The sequence below is a fragment of the Siphateles boraxobius genome, unplaced genomic scaffold (assembly GCF_051911475.1).
Source record: "Siphateles boraxobius isolate OS27281-9 unplaced genomic scaffold, OSU_SipBor_1 8, whole genome shotgun sequence".
NCBI lineage: Eukaryota > Metazoa > Chordata > Actinopteri > Cypriniformes > Leuciscidae > Siphateles > Siphateles boraxobius.
In genome coordinates this window covers 29,470,574-29,495,067 of record NW_027509208.1, presented here as the reverse complement: position 1 = coordinate 29,495,067, position 24,494 = coordinate 29,470,574, and the positions used below count along the sequence as shown (strand labels likewise).

The following is a 24,494-nucleotide window of genomic DNA, read 5'->3' as shown; positions in this document are numbered from 1 at the left end:
ACAGCGTTATTCGAGATATTCTTTGTGAGATTAAGAGTTGCAAGTCAACTTAAACAGCCATTTAAGTGCATTTTCGCAATTACTGTGGTGATGAAACTTTGGGAGATTCATTTTGAAGACCTTTTCTTTCATATAAGGTAAAAAAAAAAAAAATCTATATTTTCAATGTTAATAACTGTAAGCGGCCATATCTCAAAATAGAACGTAGCGACTTCCGACTCATTTCGCCAGAGCGGGTCACATATATGTTTAATTCACAAAACCTTGAATCATGTGAAATGGTGCCCCAATGTCTGCCAGCAGGTCATTGATTAACCATTAATGACGCATTGCGCAATCAAGAAACAGGTCCCCGTTGTTCTCGAAACCCTCACGTGGTGCACACCACGGATGGACAGTATACCTAAGGATACACACACACACACACACCACACATACCCGCACACAAACGTCCTTTGTGTGCAACTTAGGATAGGAATGTCCTTAATGTATATAACACAGTATTGTATCTGACCTTCCTGTATGCATGCATATCTAATTAGTTTTGTCTTATTCTATAGATGTAATTGGAGACTGGTCTGTAACTTCAAATCTTAAGTGTATTTCTAAAGAAAGATTACCTAACAGGATCATCTTCTGTAACTCTCCCTCTTGCTAGGTCATAAAACTTTATGACCCCCAAAAGGAATTCCAAGGGAATCACAGCTCCCACTTGAATTCTGATAAAGAAAGAGGAATAGACTCTGCAATTATATATTTTCTATAAGTATAACCACTTAAGAAATGTATAAACATGAATTTGATCTTTCCTAGGTCATGGTAGCCGGTATTATGGCTTTATAGTCATGTGAGTGAACATTAAATGTGTGTAATTCTGCATATGAATGTAACTTCATGTTTCTTCTACTCTTTCCGGCCATTCTTGGTACCTGTTTGACCGTCTTGTTCTGACTAAACAAGTCATACATAGGATATTACAGTAAAATGTATTGTTCTGTGTGTACAATCTTTCTGGCTAGAAATGACAAAATGTTATACCATCATAAATTATCCTGACAAGACAAAGAAGAACTTTTCCCGCTCGAGATGCTCTAAGATGATTGGTTCACATACGCGAAGCAGGCGTGAACCCCTCCTCTCTATAAGAGACTGACACAGAAGTTTCTCAGAGAGCACTTTCCCTGTGAGAGGTTTCCGGTCCCATGGCTCCTTAGGGAGCTTTACAACGCGTTTCTTTTCTTTTTCTTTCTTTACTAAGTTTTATTTTCATTTTTCGCCTCTCCCTCCCGAGGGAGATGAACTCTGAACTATTTCCTTGGTAACTTCACGTTCGGTGAACCTTTAAAACTTCCCGCAAGTCTGCTCGCCCCGGAAGACACGAGAGAACAAGCCTATAGCGCCGAAGGACAAACACGCATACGACTCTGCGTTCTTCAGCTCACACAAAGAGAACCATACGCAAGTATAGGTTATTGATTTGATTGCAGTGATTTCTTGTTGCCTCTCTAAGGGTTACGTTGTCTGTGATTTTTGCCATGCTGCGATCACCTGACCGTTAGTTTCACTTTCTCATCCTCTATCTCTCTCTCTCTATATATATATATATCTCTCTCTCTCTCTCTCTCGTTTTCTCTCCCTCTCTCATCGTATTGTAAATTCGTGTTTGTAATGTCTTCCGTTCTGTCTGCCCTGGTTGTATATACATATATATTATGTGTGAATTGTAGTTCAATGTATTATTATTCCAATTATTAAAACCATTATATTCTTGATTGCTTTCTGTCTAAAATGCTCATTTTTACAAAGTCAATGAAATGTTCGACCCTTTAGCTACAAAAGCTTTATTATTTACTACGTTGAGTAGGCTAGTTTAATTTTATAAACACAGGAAATTTAATGTTCACGGCCAGAAAATTAATATTTCTTGGAGTTTATAAGAAGTGATAACTTTTATTGGGAAGTTGATGAGTGAATCTTACGGCCGTTTGCTGGACAAACAGATTGTTCGATAACTAAATTAATTCCATTTAAGGTTATCTCATATAATCGATCTGTAATACGACTATTGATATATTAATGACGAACCATAACCCATTATGGTGATCATTCATATATACAATCGATCTATTTTCAGCTTCGATAATTTAACTGTAATGTGCAATATATTAATCATTCATGATTAATTATTAAATTCCCTATATATAATTTGAGCTAATTTAATGTAAGACTCATTGTCGCTACCCTTCTATTAAAAGATTTTCTAAATTTAGCTTCAACGAATGAACTACAAAGCATGAAACGGATAGCTATGCTGCAAAAAAGTATGACATTATGGATTGTTGTTTGTATTCCACATATCTTAACAGTCGGCTTCAAAGAGATTGTGGAAGTCCTTTCTGCTTTTGGCTCCGATGTGTGCGCTAAAATGTCACGTAAACTTTAGCGCCTACAAAATTCAACTACGCAAAACCATTTTAGAGGAGAAGCGCAGCAGAATGGAATGCCGATTGAGTTTTTATAAACCGATAAGACTATATTTTCAGGGATCATTTTTATAGTTCTTTGCTTGGAAATGTGTTTTGAAAGTGCTTGTCTCCCAACCCACGATGAAGAGTCATAATGCTCCTTTCTGAGCATGAATTGGGTACAGAGCAGTGACTTTGGTTGTGAGCTCTGTGTCGTTGATGAGCGTTTTTTATTGCTTTTTGCAATATTGAAGAAAGGAGTATGTTCTGAGTGGTGTTTGGTATTTAAGTCTCATTTTGGAATTGTTTTGTTTTTGCATCTGTATGTCCTATGCAGCAAACTTTGTTTCAACAAAATTCAACTACACAAAACCATTTTAGAGGAGAAGCGCAGCAGAATGGAATGCCAATTGATTTTCTATAAACTGTTAAGAGTATATTTTCAGGGATCATTTTTATTGTTCCTTGCTTGGAAATGTGTTCCGAAAGTGCTTGTCTCCCAACCTGTGAAGAAGAGTCATGATGCTCGTTTCTGAGCATGAATTGGGCGCAGAGCAGTGGCTTTGGTTGTGAGCTCTGTCGTTGATGAGTGTTCTGTATTGCTTTTTGCAATATTGAAGAAAGGAGTATGTTCCGAGTGGTGTTTGGTATTTAAGGTTCATTTTGGAATTGTTTTGTTTTTGCATCTGTAGGTCCTACACTCTCAGAAAAAAAGGTACGGAAGCTGTCACTGGGGCTGTACCTTTTCAAAAGGTACATTTTAGTACCTAAAGGTTGCATATTGGTACCTTAATGATACATATTAGCACCTGAAATCAGAGGTGGGTAATCTAGGGGTCAGAAAGTAAAAGTCCTGCCATATGTTTATTCCACCCATCAGCTGATTTCACTAATTAGTTCCATCTCCTGTATGAATTAGCAAATCCAGGTGATTGGAATAAAATTATAATACTACTTTACTTTCTAAACCTGGACTTTACACCTCTGCATAGCAATGCCACATGTCAGCCAAGAGCAAAGAAATAAACCAGAACTGGACCTTATCGTAGCCAAAACATATGTGTATATTAAATATGGAGTAATTTCAGCTACAGCCTCAGATGAAATCAACTGGAAGAGAAAAGAAGACATTAAATCTGTGAAGATCTCAGCAGAGGAGGATTAAACAACTACACAAACAGCATTACCAGCTTCCCTTATTACTAACCAGATTGACTTTATTTCTGTCAGACTTCTACAGAAGTTTTATTGAGAATTAACAGAGGTTTAACTCTGTTTCATTTGAAGTCACCATAACAGTGATTAGTGTTTCCATTAGTTGGGCTCTTAACTCTTATTATATATTTTGTCTTTTTTGGCTGCTGTGATAGTGTGTTTGTTAAACACATCTGCAACAGCTAAGGAAGCTAAAGTGAAATAAGATCAGGTGATGATGGTTACCTAGTGATGGTTTAATAATCATCATGAAGTAGACTGATTTACTGAGATTTTTATAATCTATCAATTATCTTGTTCCACTAATATAATCACATCACAAACCCTGTATTACTGCAGCAAGAGGTCCAGCAATGTAACAGTCAGTTTAGACATTTTACCAAAAATGAATTAAAAAAAATTTGGCTTACGCTGACACACACAGATATCAACAACCAGCACATGAATCTCAACAATGGTGACAGTCACAAATATTTAGATAAACAGATTAATTCAGAACATCACTGAAAAGCTACTAATTCACAACAAAAACAACAGAAAAAAATAATAGCAAATATTTAGAATCAAACAAAATTATAGGACAATTCAGCATTATTCATGTTGCAATGCATGCTGGGAGTTTTGTACTATGGTGGTATCCAGCACGCATTGCAGCATAGTACTTTTGATTGTCACCATTGTTGAGATTTATACGCTGATTGTTTATGTCTGTGTGTGTCATTATAAACTGACTTTTTTGTGCTCATGTTCGTTAAGGTCTTCTAACTTATTGTTATATTATTCATTGATCTCATGCTGCAGTAACACAAGGTATGTGATGTGAAAAAAATAATTGTTAGATTAAAATATCTCAGTGAATCAGTCTGTTTCATGAAGATTATAAAACCATCAACAGGTAACCATCATCACCTGATCTCATTTCACTTTTGCTTTCTTTGCTGCTCCAAATGTGTTTGACAAACACACTGTCACAGCAGCCAAAAAAAAACAAAATATACAATAAGAATTATGAGGCCAACTAATGGAAACACGAATCACTGTTATGGTGACTTCAAATGAAAAACAGAGTTAAACCTCTGTTAATTCTCAACAAAAAACTTGTGTAGACATCTGACAGAAATAAAGTCAGTCTGGTTAGTAATAAGTGAAGCTGGTAATGCTGTTTGTGGAGTTGTTTATTATTGGCTACGATAAGGTCCAGTTCTGGTTTATTTCTTTGCTCTTGGCTGACATGTGGCATTGCTATGCAGAGGTGTAAAGTCCAGGTTCAGAAAGTAAAAGTCCTCCTTAGTATTTTGTTCCAATCACTTGACCTGGATTTGCTAATTCAGACAGGAGATATAACTAATTAGTGAAATCAGCTGACTGAGTTCATGGGTGGAATAAACTATGGCAGGACTTTTACTTTCTGACCCCTGGATTACCCACCCCTGATTTCAGGTGCTAATATGTACCATTAAGATACCAATATGCACCCTTTAGGTACTAAAGTGTACCTTTTGAAAAGGTACAGCCCCAGTGACAGCTTTCGTACCTTTTTTTCTGAGAGTGTATGCAGTAAACTTTGTTGAAATGCAGAACTGTGTGTTGTCTAAGACAGCAGTTGCAAAAAGTGGGTTTTAGAGTAAAGAGAGCTTTGGATATGTCCCCAGTTCGAGGTCAGCCATCGCAAGTTTTTTAAGAATAAAATCAACGTCAAGTTTCTGAAATGCCTAAGTTAGAAATTGTTGGTAAGTTTTTGACTTTTTCGTTGGACGTCATCTCTGTGTCGTTGATGAAGTTTCTATGTTGCTGTTGTCGATGTTGAAGAAAGGGGTATGATCTGAGCGTTGTTTGACATTTGTGCCTTTTGAGAAAGTGGATTGTTTTAGAAGCTTTTCTGGAACGCTTTGTGGCAGTTCAAAATTGGAAAGAGGAGCCCAGGACCAATGGAAAAGCTCACGGCTAGGAAAAGACATCAATCATGAACATTTCCACCTACTCGCACTCCAAACTTGGAACCACCCACAGCTGTAGGCAATGATGGCCTAATGGAGGTCACCATAAAATTGAGAACTCTGCTACACTCAAGGTTAGATGGTTTGAAGGACAGAATCCTTCAGTATGAGGTGCTGAAGCACACGTTGGCCAAGAGAGAAACCAGCTGAAGAGTAAGAAGACAGAGTTAGACTTGCTAAATCTTCTTTAATGATGTTGCCTTTCTTCAGTTCTGTCTTCACCTTTTAAGGTGGCCTAGCGTTGTAACAGATATGTGGAACAAAGCCCGGTTTGTTGATACCACAGCCCGGGAGGAACCTAAGTACCAGTTTAAATTCCTAAGTTCTTGGCTAAATAAAATATCATTTCTGTTAACCCGGCTCCAGTCTCTCTTGTGGTTGTGTTTTGTGGCAGCTTAAACCTCTCCTCGTCTTGGGGCCCGTGTCACAGCGTCCTTTGTATAAAGCAAACGTTGTCTCATCCAAGATACAATACCAGATCACTGCAAAAACTTGAAATGTTTCCAGCGATGTGGTATTGCATCTCGGATAAGACAGCAGATATGAAAATCAGGTGTTATTGAAAAAACGGGCCTGACACGGGTTCATTTCACATTTCGATGTCAGCCATAGCATGTTTTCTAAGGCCGTGTGTCCACCAAAGCGTTTTTTCACGCTCCTGGCGTAAAATTCTAATTGTTTTCAATGGGAGCGCCGCGTTTTTTAAACGCCATGAGCGTAGCGAGGCGCTGAGCGAGTATTTAACGCTCAAGCGCTGAGCGTTCGGCGTTTTTTTCACGCTGAAGCGCTGAGCGCCCGGCGTTTTTACTGGTCGCCGAGAGTTGAAAAATGTTCAACTTTTGGATAAAACGCAGTGCTCATCACTGTCACTTTTAACCAACCGTCCAATCACAGTGGAGGAGGGGCGGGACTATTATCACACCGACCAACTGTCATTCAACATTCTTTGTGTACAAGGACATCAAACAGCAGAGCTGACCAAAATGGATGAAAAATTAATATTGCTGGTCTCCGAACATACGTCTTTATACCAGATGACATCCCCGGATTACCACAATGTGAATTTAAAAAACAATGCTTGGAGGAACATTTCATCGGCGATCGGTCTATCAGGTAAGCAGTCAGACAGCTGATCGGTGTTTACATTAGCGTAACGTTAGCTTGCAAACCGTCAAAGCTATTTTTTTTTTAGATACATTTCTATAAATAACGCCCGGTAATCGGAATATTCTAATTGTTTTAAGTTTCACAAAATCTCAAATCTTTTTGTTCATACAAATTTCAGTAGAACAATGTCGTAAAAAGTGGAAATACCTGAGGGACACTTTCAAAAGAGAGAAAAATGAAGAGAAAGAGAGAAAGAAGTCAGGTTCAGGGACAGCAGGAGGCAATCGGAGGTGGAAATAATATGTCCATCCTCAACTTCCTGGAACCATACATCACAAACAGGGACACCTCTAGCAATTTGAATACATCTTGTGATGAGGATATCAGTGTAGTGGCTCTCCTTGAGTCTATTGTAACACCAGTGGAGGTAGTGTAGCATACTACGTGAACCTCAATGTTATGTGCTGCTACATCTGTTTTAATTGTGTAGTAAGTGCTGCAATATCTGTATAAAGAATTATAGGATTTGTTATAAATGATGTTAAATGAAAGGCTCTTATTATTTATTTTAAAGGAAGGAATTATTATTTATGTCAAAGGAAGGAATTACTATTATTATTAGTAGTTGGCTATACACTTTATCTGTGTGTGTGTGTATATATATATATTTTTTAAATACATTTTCTGATTTGTCCCCCACAGACATCAGATGAGAGCACACAGTCCCTGACCCAAACCCAGGCCAATACCACACAGCCCGGATCTCCTGACTCCCCTAATGTGCCACCACTCTGCACACCTGAACTTTCTCGCCGTACTCTTGCTCCAAAGAGAAGGGCTGAGCAAGATATAACTGACTATCAGCGCTGTGTGCTGAACGCCATCAGTAACAAACCAGATGAGGAAGAGCATTTTCTTTTAAGTTTAGTTGGTGCTTTGAGACGCCTTCCTCTACGCAGTCGATCTGAAGTTAAAATCAAATTTCAACAAATATTACATGAAGCAGAATTTAACAATCAATAAAACACTACCATGCACACATAAACAAACATACAGACAAGACACACACAAACATGGCCTAATAGACTCACCAAATTACTACATGTAACAATCAATAATTTTATTTTTTATTTGGCAGTTTTATGCATTTATGAATCTGTACTACAAAGTGATCATTAAAATAATTATTAAAAGCATTCATCTTTTCCAGTCATTTATTTTCCTCTTTTGATTTTTAGACTACTATTTTATTTTATTCGTAATGTGTAGCTTGTTAGTGAAAGGAAATATGCTCATTTTCAAAGGTTATGGGTGGCTCTTAAAAGAGCCTTTTTTTTATTTTAAATTGGTGGTGGTCCTGGATGGTACTGATGGCAGTGGTCCTGATGGTGATGGGAGTAATTATGAGGCCTTAGATGACAGATTGCTGCCATGCAACTTCACCTGCTGGAGAGGAAAAGTAGGTGGTGTACCTTTGCCTTATTTCCAGTGCTTCCCTAGAGGCATTGTTGCTACCTGCTCGCTGGATGGGCTGCATGGCAAACTGTGGCTCTGATGGCAGGGGGACACAACTTCCTTCCTCTTCATCAGCATCCTCATAACGTAGGAAATTGTGAAGGATGCAAGTGGCCTTCACCACTGCATCTGCCACTTTTGGTGAGACACCAAGCACTCTGTGGTAGAGTCTCCATTGGGCAGCAAGTATCCCAAATGTACACTCCACCATCCGCCTTGCACGGGAAAGACGGTAATTAAACACACGCTTCTCTCTGTCGAGGTGTTTTCCTGGGTAGGGACGGAGAAGGTGCCTCTTCAGAGGAAAAGCCTCGTCACCCACAAACACATGTGGCACAGGCTGGAGGTCTTCTGCTCCTGGTAAAGGTGCATCCTCTGGCAGGTCGAGGGTTCCCTGGTGGAGGGCCTTGCCAAAGTTGGAGGCACAGAGGGTCCCACCGTCACTGCTTTTCCCGTATGCCCCCACATCCACCATCCGGAAAAGGTACCGGGCATCAACCACTGCTAGGAGGACGATGGAGAAGCTCCCTTTGTAGTTAAAATACATGGACCCTGTTGAAGATGGGGCCTGTATTGTAACATGCTTCCCATCGATTGCTCCTAGACAGTTGGGGAAGTTCCACAGCCTATGGAAGTCTTCAGCGATCCTCGTCCAGTGGTGTTGTTTAGGGAAGGGCATGTATTCCTGGACCATGAGAGACCATATTGCCTCACACACTTCTTTTACCACCCTTGCCACTGTGCAGTAACCCACCCTGTAGCTAAAAGCTATTGACCTGAACGAGTCTCCTGTTGACAGATACCTGAAATAAATACAGAAAAAGTTGCAAAGGGCCATTAGTTATAAGTTAAATAAAACATCTATTTAAATCATACTTTCATCAGGTATAAATGCAATAAGACATCTAGCCTATTTATATTATGCTTTAATTATATAAAAGTATATTAAATTATAAATGTGTTTAGATGTGTAAAATATCTTCAGTAGCTATCACTGAATCATAAATACCTTAAAATAAGGTAACAAAAAGTAAAATAAGCTACGTTGTACCTCATATGCAGTGATGAATGTAACTAAGTAGGCTACATGTAGCCTACTAGAATACAATTTTGAGGCACTTGTAACGTTGCTTTATTTGAGCTTTTTTTATTTTCTGACAACTTTATTTCTAATTCACTAAATGAAAGAGACATATACTGATTTTTTTTACTTCACTGCATTTACTTACAAAATACTTTGCATTTTCAACTTAATAACACAAAATATCACTTAAATAAATTCGGAATAGCCTACATTTACCAATGCACTATACCTCAGACAAATGCAGAGACGTTCTTCCGAGCTGATGGCCTCCCGGTAGTTTGTGTCTCTCTTCGAAATAGACGGTCCAATTCTACGGAACAACATTTCAAACTGTGTCCTGCTCATCCGAAAATACTCATTGAACCGACTACCGTCCAACTTTAGTTCTTGAACCAAACGATGGTACTCGCCGAGATGTTTTCTCGCTCTCAAAATCTCATGAACCCACATAGACCGGCGTGTCCGTCCTCTCCTTCTACGTGGTTCATCCAAAGCAAGGGCCAGAGCAAGTACTCTACTTTGTGTCGACATTTTAAGTGTGAAACAAATTATCCGTGAAATCAGTTACAAGTTAACTGTGCCGCGGATATTCTGTATCATAGCAACGAAGCGTCTCAACTGAAAAAAACGCTGCGCTGCCAAAACGCTCTCAAGCGCCCACAGCTGGGCGTTTTCAGCAGAGCGCCTAGCGTTTTTAGACGGCTGAAAACGCTTTGGTGGACACACGGCCTAAGTGCTCAAATGATGTCAGGTTTCTGAAATGTCTACATAAAGAATTTTTAATGTGTGTGTGACTTCTATTAAAAGATTTTCTAAATTTGGCTTCAACGAATGAACTACAAAGCATGAAACGGGTAGGTATGCTGCAAAAAAGTAAGACATAATGGATTGTTGTTTGGATTCCACATATCCTAACAGTAGGCTTCAAAGAGATTGTGGAAGTCCTTTCTGCTTTTGGCCTCGATGTGTCCGCTAAAATGTCACGTAAACTTTAGCGCCTACAAAATTCAACTACGCAAAACCATTTTAGAGGAGAAGCGCAGCAGAATGGAATGCCGATTGAGTTTCTATAAACTGTTAAGACTATATTTGCAGGGATCATTTCTATAGTTCTTTGCTTGGAAATGTGTTTCGAAAGTGCTTGTCTCCCAAACCACGATGAAGAGTCATGATGCTCCTTTCTGAGCATGAATTGGGCGCAGAGCAGTGGCTTTGGTTGTGAGCTCTGTCGTTGATGAGTGTTCTGTATTGCTTTTTGCAATATTGAAGAAAGGAGTATGTTCTGAGTGGTGTTTGGTATTTAAGTCTCATTTTGGTATTGTTTTGTTTTTGCATCTGTAGGTCCTATGCAGCAAACTTTGTCTAAGACAGCAGTTGCAAAAAGTGGGTTTTAGAGTAAAGAGAGCTTTGGATATGTCCCCAGTTCGAGGTCAGACATCGCAAGTTTTTTAAGAATGCAATCAACGTCAAGTTTCTGAAATGCCTAAGTTAGCAATTGTTGGTAGGTTTTTGACTTTTTTGTTGGACGTCAGCTCTGTGTCGTTGATGAAGTTTCTGTGTTGCTGTTGTCGATGTTGAAGAAAGGGGTATGATCTGAGCGTTGTTTGACATTTGTGCCTTTTGAGAAAGTGGATTGTTTTAGAAGCTTTTCTGGAACGCTTTGTGGCAGTCCAATATTGGAAAGAGGAGCCCAGAAGAATTGTAATACATAAAGAATTGTTAATGTGTGTGTGACTTATATTAACACTAGAACTACCAAGGCGGTCATTTTGACCGTTTTTGAATTGTACAGTGTAATAACTTTGTTAAAATAAAATACATGTGGCTGTATGACTCTGACTTTTCCTAAATATATGTATATTTTATTCTGACACTGTTATTTTATTAAAATCAGAAAACACAAAACAGTTCTGAGTATTTCTACCTAGAATGGCCATGGCGGTCACTTTGACCGCACGCATTAGATATCATAAACTTCCGCTACATTTCCCGCCTCTGTAATGAGTGTCCCCGTTGCATAGCAACGATTTGGCTTTTTTTGTTCACGCTATTCCGACGCTAATAAATATTATACAATTGAGCTAACAAAATGTCATCAAAAAGAACAATGACAGCCACAGAGGTTTAAGCCATGCTTAAAATGCTTGACGATGAGGAGTCGGATGGAGGAGCAGATACGGATAGGGACAGCGATGTCTCTTCAACGCATTCTCATCCTTTGGCGGCATATGTGACGCCATATGACAAAACGGCGAAATACTACGCACATGGCACCCTTTATCGTCAATATAACACGCACTGTGATGGGTAGGTTTAGGTGTGGGGTAGGGTCTGCGTCTCATATTCACGCTAAAGGATGCCAGTCAACTTTATGACGCCTTGGGTTCGCGTGTTATATTCACGCTAAAGGGTGCCATGTGCGTAGTATTTCGCCGTTTTGTCATATGGCGTCACATATGCCGCCAAAGGATGAGAACGGGCTCGTCTCTTGGTCCCTGGACAGTTCATCCAGCGCTGAGAGTGATTCAGATAATGAATTCATTCTCCGTCGAAAAAAGAGCCGGCTGGACATCTCTGATCCTGGAACTGACCTTGTTCCATCGGATAATATTCCAGGTATATTTCTCTTCGCTATCTTTTTATACTTTGCGAGGCAGACTAGCTCAATAATCGTTGTAACGTAACTTCAAAGTAAAGTTATCCATCTCTAACTACCTAATGTAGGCTATAGCTTTACCGATCGGATCGGTTATCATATTCATTTTCCCCTCACACACCCACCACTGTTACCAACGCAAACACGAAACTTTCCTGATGACCGATCCAGTCCAGCACACACCTCCACCAGCACACACACCTTTTCATTATTATTATTCTATTGCTATTATTATTTGTCAAGCTATTAGAAATCATATGGGCTAATTAGTCCTATCAAGATTATGATTTCATGAACTAAAAAATAATTAGTCTGTTCTGTTCTTTTTTTTTTTCTTTATCTTTTTTTTTTTGGCAATAGTGCAAAATCCTGATCCATCAAATGTGCCTTCTGTGCCAAGACAATGCAGTCCGCCACAAGATGACGAGCCTGGCCCAATAAACCCATTTTCAGCCCAAAGGCATGAAACGGCGAAAGACGGCACAGTGTGGACCTATGTAAAGTTGGGTGAAGACAGAGGAAGGCGACAATGCCAAAATGTAATAACAGAAGCGGCAGGCCCAACAGCGCACGCCAAGCGCAATATTGAAGGTGCCCTTACAGCCTTTTTGTGTTTGGTGGATGATGGCATGCTGAAACACATCAGGGACTGCACTGTGGCTAAGGCCCATCGAGTCAAGGAGGACAACCTATGGGACATGACAGTTGAAGAGCTAAAAGCCTTCATTAGTTTAATTTAGTTTTGTGGTGCGCAAGGTGAAAAAGGAATGGATTTGGCGACTTTTTGGTCAGCCGAGTGGGGCTGCGCTTTTTTCAAGGAGACCATGTCCTGAAACAGGTTTCAGGAAATAATGCAAATCCTTCGTTTCGACAGAAGGGAAACCCGACGCACACGCCTGCGAGACAACAAGTTTGCCCTTATGAGTGATGTTTGGGATAAATTTGTCCAAAACGGCATCGCCTGCTACAAGCCTGGTGCCGACATCACTGTGGATGAGCAGCTATTCCCTACAAAATCAAGGTGCAGTTTCAAACAGTATATTGCAAACAAACCGGACAAATTCGGAATCAAATTCTGGCTTGCTGCCGATGTCGACACCAAATATATGGTAAACGGTGCGCCTTATCTGGGCAAAGACAAGACGAGGAGGCCAGGTCAACGACTTGCAGACAGTGTGGTGCTGAAAATGGTCGAGCCATACCTGGAGAAGGGAAGAAACGTCACCACCGACAATTTTTTACTTCTTTTGAATTGGCAAAGGCACTTCAGGCCAAGAAAACCAGCTTGGTTGGCACGGTAAACAAGAGCAGACGAGAGCTCCCCCCGTGCATAAAGGCGCAAATGCCGCTGTTCAGCACAGAGGTGCTGAAAAGTGGCGATGCAACACTAACCGTGTATCAGGGCAAAAAAAAAGAATGTCTGCATCCTCAGCACTGTCCACACAGCTGTTGGCATCACAAGTGGCCAGAAAAGAAAGCCAGAGACGGTAACATACTACAACAAGACCAAGGTAGGAGTAGACATTGTAGATCAAATGGCTAGAAAATATTCAGTAAAAGCTCCCTCCCGTAGATGACCAGTAGCTGTTTTCTACAACATCCTCGACCTGGCTGCAATCAACGCACACATATTGTTCAAGTAGTGCACAAATGAGCAAGTTTCACGGAGGGACTTCATCATGCGACTGGCGAGCGAACTTCGCTCCGACCACATGGGATCAAAAACCTCACAACTGGTAGTGCGAGAGCCAGGACCCGGGCAGGAGCAGCAGCAGATGGAGAAAAGGCTGCAGTGCCAAGTAAGGAGGTACTGCAAACAAAATAAAACCAAAGAGACATGTGCCAAATGTCGCAAAGTGGTGTGTGGGAGCTGCACACGAAAGGCGGTGTTTACCTGTGTGGACTGTGCATAAGCGTCAGTGAATGATGCGGGGTGTTTGCGCCGTTCAAATGAGCTTTGGGGAAAACTTTTCAACCTGATTTTGTTCGTTAAGTTTTTTATTTATTTTTTTTGTTTACTGAAACTAATAGTTCTAAAGCAGTTTTCTTTTTTAGCGAATGTTCATTTTTTCTTAACCTGTTTTTGTGCACTGTATTGTGCTGCATACTGTCCATGAAAGTTTTTTACAGTGTTTTCAAATGTAGGTAGTGTTTTTGTTATTGTATATATGTTATAAGTTATTGTATCATAAGATTTGTTTTTATTGTACTAAGAAAATAAGAAAATATTTATCAATTAGGCTGGAAATTAAATGTTCACATTCATTTGAATTTAAATGTTGTGTCCTGATCTTTATTATTACCTATCGTAACATTGTAAATCCATTTAGTTTTAGATTTATTATTGATTATTGAACTTATTTACAAACAGGGCTGTACTAAACAGCTTTGACGTTTCCTAAATTTTTGCATGTCTACTCATGTGGTAAGTGCGGTGAAAAAAACATTTTTTGACGCAAAACATTCCTCACATAGAGAGGCAGCACGTGTCGGGACAATCTTTCTTTCGTGTTTGTTTTAAGCGGTTTTAATGGCGATGACGTCATAACATGATGACAGGAATTAAATGTTTCATCGTGTTGCAGAGTGGTGTGGGAGCGGCAGCTCTGTTCTATATGACATTGGGCGTAACAACAATTTATACCCACGCTCAATTCAGTTTATTATTTCCGACTACGCCACTTGGGGAATTTCGCCCCAAGAATTTAATATGACATCTAAGCTAAGGCACGCACGGATCCTAACCACAGTTGGAGTCAGAGACATAGGTGATTGAAAACATATATATTTTATTAATTGTTAAAAGACAGTTCTTTTCCTATAAAAGGCGTTGACCAGCAATCACTCTCTTCAATTCACTAGGTTCTAGAGTGGGCGACAGGGAAACCTGGGCATACCCTAGGGCAGTCTCGAGGTATCACATCTATGAAGAATATTCTATTCAGTGCACACACACCAGCACAGCACACACTCCACGACTCAGGTCAGAAAAGACCACGACACACAGTGAGGACCCTACCACCTAATTGCCCCCTCATCTGCCCCCGGATGCCCATGCCCTGACAACAAACAACAGAAAAAAAAGGACATTAAAGAGCAGTGTTATACAAAAAAATAACAAAAAATCACATACATTCAGCAATACAATTCAACCCCCAAAAAAATATAAAAATTCACTGATACAATCATTTTCAAAAATACTCGGTCTCGACTAGTTAATGAAATAAACCAAAAAAAAGAAACAAACTCAAAACATATCACAAATACAGAGTCATCCCTCGCTGAAAACCGTTCACTTGAAATGGCTCATTGATTGGCTCACTTAGAACGATTCACTTGAAATGGCTCACTTGAATGGCCCGCTTAGGACGGTTCACTTGAAATGGTTCACCTGAATGGTTCACTTGATCGGCCACTCGAGACGACTCACTCGCAACAAAACAACACACACAAAACAGAACCCAAACAGAACAGCAGTTGATGAGGCACAGCGCAAACAAAGTCGTATAGCGAAACACAGGGCAGATAATACTCATACAGAAAGTAGGTATCGTCCTTGTCGCATGCAACCAAGCACGCTGTCCCAGAATCACCATCCCCAGACTATGTGATAGATGGAGGCGAATGTCTCCGACATGCTCGTTGGCATGAAGCACCGATAAATCGTACACTGTCTCAAATGTCCACATTCAACCCTCCAACCAAGCCCATAGACCTGCCAACAGCACCGACAGTGGATAAACAGCTTTGGCAAATTTTACGAGCAGCACGTTACGCTGAACCCAGCAGAAAGCAGCAGGGCGCATAGATGATGTCACGACCCCGGATAATGACGCATGCCAAGGAACTAGTAGCTCATGCTCTTATACGCACCGGAACCCTGGCCATTGGTCAAACCTAAAACAAGTGGGAGGGGTGCTAACCCATCCTGCCACAAACGGAAAACTTAAAGAGAAGGTTCAAATGTAGTTGTGGCATGACGAAAATGACGTTTAGTACGGCAATATGAACGTCAAAGTATGAGCGGTCAGATTGACCGCAATGGTCGTTCTAGTAGTTATGGAATTCCGGTAGTTCTAGTGTTAAAAGATTTTCTAAATTTGGCTTCAACGAATGAATTACAAAGCATGAAACGGGTAGCTATGCTGCAAAAAAGTATGACATTATGGATTGTTGTTTGTATTCCACATATCTTAACAATATGGCTTCAAAGAGATTGTGGAAGCCCTTTCTGCTTTTGGCTCCGATGTGTGCGCTAAAATGTCACGTAAACTTTAGCGCCTACAAAATTAAACTACGCAAAACCATTATAGAGGAGAAGCGCAGCAGAATGGAATGGCGATTGAGTTTCTATAAACCCTTAAGACTATATTTTCAGGGATCATTTCTATAGTTCTTTGCTTGGAAATGTGCTTTGAAAGTGCTTGTCTCCCAACCCACGATGAAGAGACATGATGCTCCTTTCTGAGTATGAATTTGGTGCAGAGCAGTGACTTTGGTTGTGAGCTCTGTGTCGTTGATGAGCGTTCTGTATTGCTTTTCGCAATATGGAAGAAAGGAGTATGTTCTGAGTGGTGTTTGGTATTTAAGTCTCATTTTGGAATTGTTTTGTTTTTGCATCTGTAGGTCATATGCAGCAAATGTTATTGAAATGTGGAACTGTGTGTTGTCTAAGACAGAGGTTGTAAAAAGTGGATTTTAGAGTAAAGAGTGTTTCGGATATGTGCCCAGTTCGAGGTCAGCCTTTGCAAATTTTCTTTAAATACTATCAATGTCAAGTTTCTGAAATGCCCAAGTTAGCAATTGTTGGTAGGTTTGTGACTTTTTCGTTGGACGTCAGCTCTCTGCAGTTGAAGAAGTTTCTGTGTTGCTGTTGAAGAAAGGGGTATGATCTGAGCGTTGTTTGACATTTGTGCCTTTTGAGAAAGTGGATTGTTTTAGAAGCTTTTCTGGAATGCTTTCTGGCAATCCAATATTGGAAAGAGGAGCCCAGACCAATGGAGCAGCTCACGGCTAGGAAAAGACATCAATCATGAAAATTTCCACCTACTCACACTCCAAACATGGAACCACCCACAGCTGTAGGCAATGATGGCCTAATGGAGGTCACCATAAAATTGAGAACTCTGCTACACTCAAGGTTAGATGGTTCGAAGGACAGAATCCTTCAGAGGTGCTGAAGCACACGTTGGCCAAGAGAGAAACCAGCTGAAGAGTAAGAAGACAGAGTTAGGCTTGCAAAATCTTCTTTAATGATGTTGCCTTTCTTCAGTTCTGTCTTCCCCTTTTAAGGTGGCCTAGCGTTGTAAAAGATGTGTGGAACAAAGCCCGGTTTGTTGATACCGCAGCCCGGGAGGAACCTAAGTACCAGTTTAAATTCCTAAGTTCTTGGCTAAATAAAAGATCATTTCTGTTAACCCGGCTCCCGTCTCTCTTGTGGTTGTGTTTTGTTGCAGCTTAAACCTCTCCTCGTCTTGGGGCCCGTGTCACAGCATCCTTTGTATAAAGCAAACGTTGTCTCATCCAAGATACAATACAATATCACTGCAAAAACTTGAAATGTTTCCAGCGATGTGGTATTGCATCTCGGATAAGACAGCAGATATGAAAATCAGATGTTATTGAAAAAACGGGCCTGACACGGGTTCATTTCACATTTCGATGTCAGTCATAGCATGTTTTCTAAGTGCTCAAATGACGTCAGGTTTCTGAAATGTCTACATAAAGAATTGTTAATGTGTGTGTGACTTCTATTAAAAGATTTTCTAAATTTAGCTTCAACGAATGAACTACAAAGCATGAAACGGGTAGCTATGCTGCAAAGAAGTATGACATTATGGATTGTTGTTTGTATTCCACATATCTTAACAGTCGGCTTCAAAGAGATTTCGGAAGTCCTTTCTGCTTTTGGCTCCGATGTGTGCGCTAAAATGTCACATAAACTTTAGCGCCTACAAAATTCAACTACGCAAAACCATTTTAGAGGAGAAGCGCAGAAGAATGAAATGCCAATTGAGTTTCTATAAACCAACAAGACTATATTTTCAGGGATCATTTCTATAGTTCTTTGCTTGGAAATGTGTTTTGAAAGTGCTTGTCTCCCAACCCACGATGAAGAGTCATGATGCTCCTTTCTGAGCATGAATTGGGCACAGAGCAGTGACTTTGGTTGTGAGCTCTGTGTCGTTGATGAGCGTTCTTTATTGCTTTTTGCAATATTGAAGAAAGGAGTATGTTCTGAGTGGTGTTTGGTATTTAAGTCTAATTTTGTAATTGTTTTGTTTTGGCATCTGTAGGTCATATGCAGCAAACTTTGTTGAAATGCGGAACTGTGTGTTGTCTATGACAGCAGTTGCAAAAAGTGGGTTTTAGAGTAAAGAGTGCTTTGGATACGTGCCCAATTCAAGGTCAGCCATTGCAAGTTTTCTAAGAATGCAATCAATGTCAAGTTTCTGAAGTGCATAAGTTAGCAATTGTTGGTAGGTTTATGACTTTTTCGTTGGACGTCAGCTCTGTGTCGTTGATGAAGTTTCTGTGTTGCTGTTGTCGAAGTTGAAGAAAGGGGTATGATCTGATCGTTGTTTGACATTTGTGCCTTTTGAGAAAGTGGATTGTTTTAGAAGCTTTTCTGGAATGCTTTGTGGCAGTCCAATATTGGAAAGAGGAGCCCAGGACCAATGGAGAAGTTCACGGCTAGGAAAAGAAATCAATCATGAACATTTCCACCTACTCACACTCCAAACATGGAACCACCCACAGCTGTAGGCAATGATGGCCTAATGGAGGTCACCATAAAATTGAGAACTCTGCTACACTCAAGGTTAGATGGTTCGAAGGACAGAATCCTTCAGAGGTGCTGAAGCACACGTTGGCCAAGAGAGAAACCAGCTGAAGAGTAAGAAGACAGAGTTAGACTTGCAAAATCTTCTTTAATGATGTTGCCTTTCTTCAATTCTGTCTTCCCCTTTTAAGGTGGCCTAGCGTTGTAACAGATGTGTGGAACAAAGCCCGGTTTGTTGATACCGCAGCCCGTGAGGAACCTAAGTACCAGTTTAAATTCCTAAGTTCTTGGCTAAATAAAAGATCATTTCTGTTACCCCGGCTCCCGTCTCTCTTGTGGTTGTGTTTTGTTGCAGCTTAAACCTCTCCTCGTCTTGGGGCCCGTGTCACAGCATCCTTTGTATAAAGCAAACGTTGTCTCATCCAAGATACAATACAATATCACTGCAAAAACTTGAAATGTTTCCAGCGATGTGGTATTGCATCTCGGATAAGACAGCAGATATGAACATCAGATGTTATTGAAAAAACGGGCCTGACACGGGTTCATTTCACATTTCGATGTCAGTCATAGCATGTTTTCTAAGTGCTCAAATGACGTCAGGTTTCTGAAATGTCTACATAAAGAATTGTTAATGTGTGTGTGACTTCTATTAAAAGATTTTCTAAATGTAGCTTCAACGAATGAACTACAAAGCATGAAACGGGTAGCTATGCTGCAAAAAAGTATGACATTATGGATTGTTGTTTGTATTCCACATATCTTAACAGTCGGCTTCAAAGAGATTTCGGAAGTCCTTTCTGCTTTTGGCTCCGATGTGTGCGCTAAAATGTCACATAAACTTTAGCGCCTACAAAATTCAACTACGCAAAACCATTTGAGAGGAGAAGCGCAGCAGAATGGAATGCCAATTGAGTTTCTATAAACCAACAAGACTATATTTTCAGGGATCATTTCTATAGTTCTTTGCTTGGAAATGTGTTTTGAAAGTGCTTTTCTCCCAACCCACGATGAAGAGTCATGATGCTCCTTTCTGAGCATGAATTGGGCACAGAGCAGTGACTTTGGTTGTGAGCTCTGTGTCGTTGATGAGCGTTCTTTATTGCTTTTTGCAATATTGAAGAAAGGAGTATGTTCTGAGGGGTGTTTGGTATTTAAGTCTCATTTTGTAATTGTTTTGTTTTTGCATCTGTAGGTCCTATGCAGCAAACTTTGTTGAAATGCGGAACTGTGTGTTGTCTATGACAGCAGTTGCAAAAAGTGGGTTTTAGAGTAAAGAGTGCTTTGGATACGTGCCCAATTCAAGGTCAGCCATTGCAAGTTTTCTAAGAATGCAATCAATGTCAAGTTTCTGAAATGCTTAAGTTAGCAATTGTTGGTAGGTTTTTGACTTTTTCGTTGGACGTCAGCTCTGTGTCGTTGATGAAGTTTCTGTGTTGCTGTTGTCGATGTTGAAGAAATGGGTATGATCTGAGCGCTGTTTGACATTTGTGCCTTTTGAGAAAGTGGATTGTTTTAGAAGCTTTTCTGGAACGCTTTGTGGCAGTCCAATATTGGAAAGAGGAGCCCAGGACCAATGGAGAAGCTCACGGCTAGGAAAAGACATCAATCATGAACATTTCCACCTACTCACACTCCAAACTTGGAACCACCCACAGCTGTAGGCAATGATGGCCTAATGGAGGTCACCATAAAATTGAGAACTCTGCTACACTCAAGGTTAGATGGTTTGAAGGACAGAATTCTTCAGTATGAGGTGCTGAAGCACACGTTGGCCAAGAGAGAAACCAGCTGAAGAGTAAGAAGACAGAGTTAGACTTGCAAAATCTTCTTAAATGATGTTGCCTTTCTTCAGTTCTGTCTTCCCCTTTTAAAGTGGCCTAGCGTTGTAACAGATGTGTGGAACAAAGCCCGGTTTGTTCATACCACAGCCCGGGAGGAACCTAAGTACCAGTTTAAATTCCTAAGTTCTTGGCTAAATGAAAGATCATTTCTGTTAACCCGGCTCCCATCTCTCTTGTGGTTGTGTTTTGCGGCAGTTTAAACCTCTCCTCGTCTTGGGGCCCGAATCACATTATCCTTTGTATAAGGCATACGTTGTCTCATCCAAGATACAATACAATATCACTGCAAAAACTAGAAATGTTTCCAGCGATGTGGTATTGCATCTCGGATAAGACAGCAGATATGAAAATCAGGTGTTATTGAAAAAACGGGCCTGACACGGGTTCATTTCACATTTCGATGTCAGTCATAGCATGTTTTCTAAGTGCTCAAATTACGTCAGGTTTCTGAAATGTCTACATAAAGAATTGTTAATGTGTGTGTGACTTCTATTAAAAGATTTTCTAAATTTAGCTTCAACGAATGAACTACAAAGCATGAAACGGGTAGCTATGCTGCAAAAAAGTATGACATTATGGATTGTTGTTTGTATTCCACTTATCTTAACAGTCGGCTTCAAAGATATTGTGGAAGTCCTTTCTACTTTTGGCTCCGATGTGTGCGCTAAAATGTCACGTAAACTTTAGCGCCTACAAAATTCAACTACGCAAAACCATTTTAGAGGAGAAGCGCAGCAGAATGGAATACCAATTGAGTTTCTATAAACCGATAACATTATATTTTCAGGGATCATTTCTATAGTTCTTTGCATGGAAATGTGTTTCGAAAGTGTTTGTCTCCCAACCCACGATGAAGAGTCATGATGCTCCTTTCTGAACATGAATTGGGTGCAGAGCAGTGACTTTGGCTGTGAGCTCTGTGTCGTTGATGAGCGTTCGTTATTGCTTTTTGCAATATTGAAGAAAGGAGTATGTTCTGAGTGGTGTTTGGTATTTAAGTCTCATTTTGTAATTGTTTTGTTTTTGCATCTGTAGGTCCTATGTAGCAAACTTTGTTGAAATGCGGAACTGTGTGTTGTCTATGACAGCAGTTGCAAAAAGTGGGTTTTAGAGTAAAGAGTGCTTTGGATACGTGCCCAATTCAAGGTCAGCCATTGCAAGTTTTCTAAGAATGCAATCAATGTCAAGTTTCTGAAATGCATAAGTTAGCAATTGTTGGTAGGTTTTTGACTTTTTCGTTGGACGTCAGCTCTGTGTCGTTGATGAAGTTTCTGTGTTGCTGTTGTCGAAGTTGAAGAAAGGGGTATGATCTGAGCGTTGTTTGACATTTGTGCCTTTTGAGAAAGTGGATTGTTTTAGAAGCTTTTCTGGAATGCTTTGTGGCAGTCCAATATTGGAAAGAGGAGCCCAGGACCAATGGAGAAGCTCACGGCTAGGAAAAGAAATCAATCATGAACATTTCCACCTACTCACACTCCGAACCTGGAACCACCCACAGCTGTAGGCAATGATGGCCTAATGGAGGTCACCATAAAATTGAGAACTCTGCTACACTCAAGGTTAGATGGTTTGAAGGACAGAATTCTTCAGTATGAGGTGCTGAAGCACACGTTGGCCAAGAGAGAAACCAGCTGAAGAGTTAAATGTCTACATAAAGAATTGTTAATGTGTGTGTGTGACTTCTATTAAAGGTTTTCTAAATTTGGCTTCAACGAATGAACTACAAAGCATGAAACGGGTAGCTATGCTGCAAAAAAGTAAGACATTATGGATTGTTGTTTGTATTTCACATATCTTAACAGTCGGCTTCAAAGAGATTGTGGAAGTCCTTTCTGCTTTTGGCCTCGATGTGTCTGCTAAAATGTCATGTAAACTTTAGCGCCTACAAAATTCAACTATGCAAAACCATTTTAGAGGAGAAGCGCAGCAGAATGGAATGCCAATTGAGTTTCTATAAACTGTTAAGAGTATATTTTCAGGGATCATTTCTATAGTTCCTTGTTTGGAAATGTGTTCCGAAATGCTTGTCTCCCAACCTCTTAAGAAGAGTCATGATGCTCGTTTCTGAGCATGAATTGGGCACAAAGCAGTGACTTTGGTTGTGAGCTCTGTGTCGTTGATGAGTGTTCTGTATTGCTTTTTGCAATATTGAAGAAAGGAGTATGTTCTGAGTGGTGTTTGTGTAGCCGGTTCGGGCTTGCGTGTCTCTGCTATTACGACTCGGCTACCCCTCTGCGTTGTGTTGTGTTGTGTTGTGTGATGAATAAAGACTGAAGTCGAAACGCTGGTTCAGAGGTTCTTTATCTGCATGAATTGATAAATGCAGTAATTATTTGTTGCATTCAATGTAGTGTGGTTTTAATCAGCCTTCTCCTCGCTCCGCTCAGACCTCCCGCGGACTGAAGCGAGCTCACAATGTACAATCTCATTTACAGTAATAAAAAATATAAAGAAAATAGTAATAATTAATATAACATCAGGTGTATCAACAATATACTATATATATATATATATATATATATATATTTACATATATATATATATATATATATATATATATATATATATATATTTCTCTGAATATACATTGACACCAATCAAACTCATAAAATATACATCTTTAAATCACCCACATTCCAGCATTTTATATAACAATACGGTTGAACACAAAGAAATCACAAAAACAATTTATAACCATACCTGCATGAATTGAAAAATGCAGTAATTATTTGTTGCATTCAATGTAGTGTGGTTTTAATCAGCCTTCTCCTCTCAAACATTTGAACATAGAAAAGATATCAACAGACACGCTTCACAGGCCTACTTTCACACTAACATACTAACAACGTGATACTGCATTCACTGGGTTAAACTTTCACTCATGCAGGGAAAACAGCTTCAAAAGGGAAAATCACATACTTGTACATACTCCTTTACATTTTAAGAAAATCAAATCACTTAATTAGGGATTATTTTCACTTATAACACTCTTTTGAACAGGAGTGCACACATTACATACCTCGCTCCGCTCAGACATCCCGCGGACTGAAGCGAGAGCGCGCGCAACGCGACAATGACGTCACAACTGCGACGAACGCAAAACTCAGATATATATAGAAAATTAATTATTTTCTTCTCTTACATACATATGTAACAGGACAATTAGGATTTTGTGTGAATTTAAATTTAAAACACAAGTTATAATTAATACCTTGTAAAGACTCTGGGGCGGATCTAATCCGTGGGGAATTTGCATATCATAATTAATAATTGGTTAATTAATAATTATTCATACATGTTTGGATTAGATCAGTCTTACATGTTAATAAAACTCCCGATAAGGGATGATATGTCGTTTTACCTGCATGCATGTCTGTGTATCCTTGCACTTAACCACAAGTTGATTGCAATTAACTACACGGACCACGTCTTACAAAACAGGCTAAATTAATTAGCTTAATTGTCAGACTAATATTTGTGAGACTCCACAATATCATCTTACTTTATAGGATTTCAGGAAAAGCAATTCTGTGGCCACAAGAATTGGGTTTCCTGCCCTATAAACACATACTCTTTAAAGTATCTTTAATTTGTAAGCTTGTTGCTATAAGATCTTTTGGCACTTAAGGGACTTGAAAATGAGCAAAAAGGCAGTACATCAATCAGATGAATTTAATGAATTTAATAAGGCAGAACTACTTATGTATTTACTACGGTTACATGGGATATATGTATTTACAAACATAATAAACAACAATACACGATAAGGCATCGATGAACGAGAAATGCATAGAGTGTGGACAATGGAAACACGTGTGAGAGCGGAAGAG

The 24,494-nt window shown here is 39.8% G+C and overlaps 8 non-coding genes across 8 annotated transcripts; all 8 read left to right on the top strand.

Moving 5' to 3' along the window:
- Positions 1 to 2,527: 2,527 nt before the first annotated feature.
- Positions 2,528 to 2,741, top strand: LOC143729929 (small nucleolar RNA U3). The gene has a single exon (XR_013200179.1). It is a non-coding gene; the product is annotated as a small nucleolar RNA U3 (small nucleolar RNA).
- A 154-nt stretch (positions 2,742 to 2,895) lies between these two features.
- On the top strand, positions 2,896 to 3,107 carry LOC143730020 (small nucleolar RNA U3). The gene has a single exon (XR_013200259.1). It is a non-coding gene; the product is annotated as a small nucleolar RNA U3 (small nucleolar RNA).
- A 7,355-nt stretch (positions 3,108 to 10,462) lies between these two features.
- LOC143729906 (small nucleolar RNA U3) lies at positions 10,463 to 10,674 on the top strand. Its single transcript, XR_013200158.1, has one exon. It is a non-coding gene; the product is annotated as a small nucleolar RNA U3 (small nucleolar RNA).
- A 5,727-nt stretch (positions 10,675 to 16,401) lies between these two features.
- LOC143729911 (small nucleolar RNA U3) lies at positions 16,402 to 16,615 on the top strand. Its single transcript, XR_013200163.1, has one exon. It is a non-coding gene; the product is annotated as a small nucleolar RNA U3 (small nucleolar RNA).
- Positions 16,616 to 18,071: 1,456 nt separating this feature from the next.
- LOC143730326 (small nucleolar RNA U3) lies at positions 18,072 to 18,285 on the top strand. Its single transcript, XR_013200533.1, has one exon. It is a non-coding gene; the product is annotated as a small nucleolar RNA U3 (small nucleolar RNA).
- A 1,466-nt stretch (positions 18,286 to 19,751) lies between these two features.
- LOC143729914 (small nucleolar RNA U3) lies at positions 19,752 to 19,965 on the top strand. The gene has a single exon (XR_013200165.1). It is a non-coding gene; the product is annotated as a small nucleolar RNA U3 (small nucleolar RNA).
- Positions 19,966 to 21,435: 1,470 nt separating this feature from the next.
- On the top strand, positions 21,436 to 21,649 carry LOC143729964 (small nucleolar RNA U3). The gene has a single exon (XR_013200210.1). It is a non-coding gene; the product is annotated as a small nucleolar RNA U3 (small nucleolar RNA).
- Positions 21,650 to 22,627: 978 nt separating this feature from the next.
- Positions 22,628 to 22,840, top strand: LOC143729995 (small nucleolar RNA U3). The gene has a single exon (XR_013200238.1). It is a non-coding gene; the product is annotated as a small nucleolar RNA U3 (small nucleolar RNA).
- The last annotated feature ends 1,654 nt before the right edge of the window (positions 22,841 to 24,494 follow it).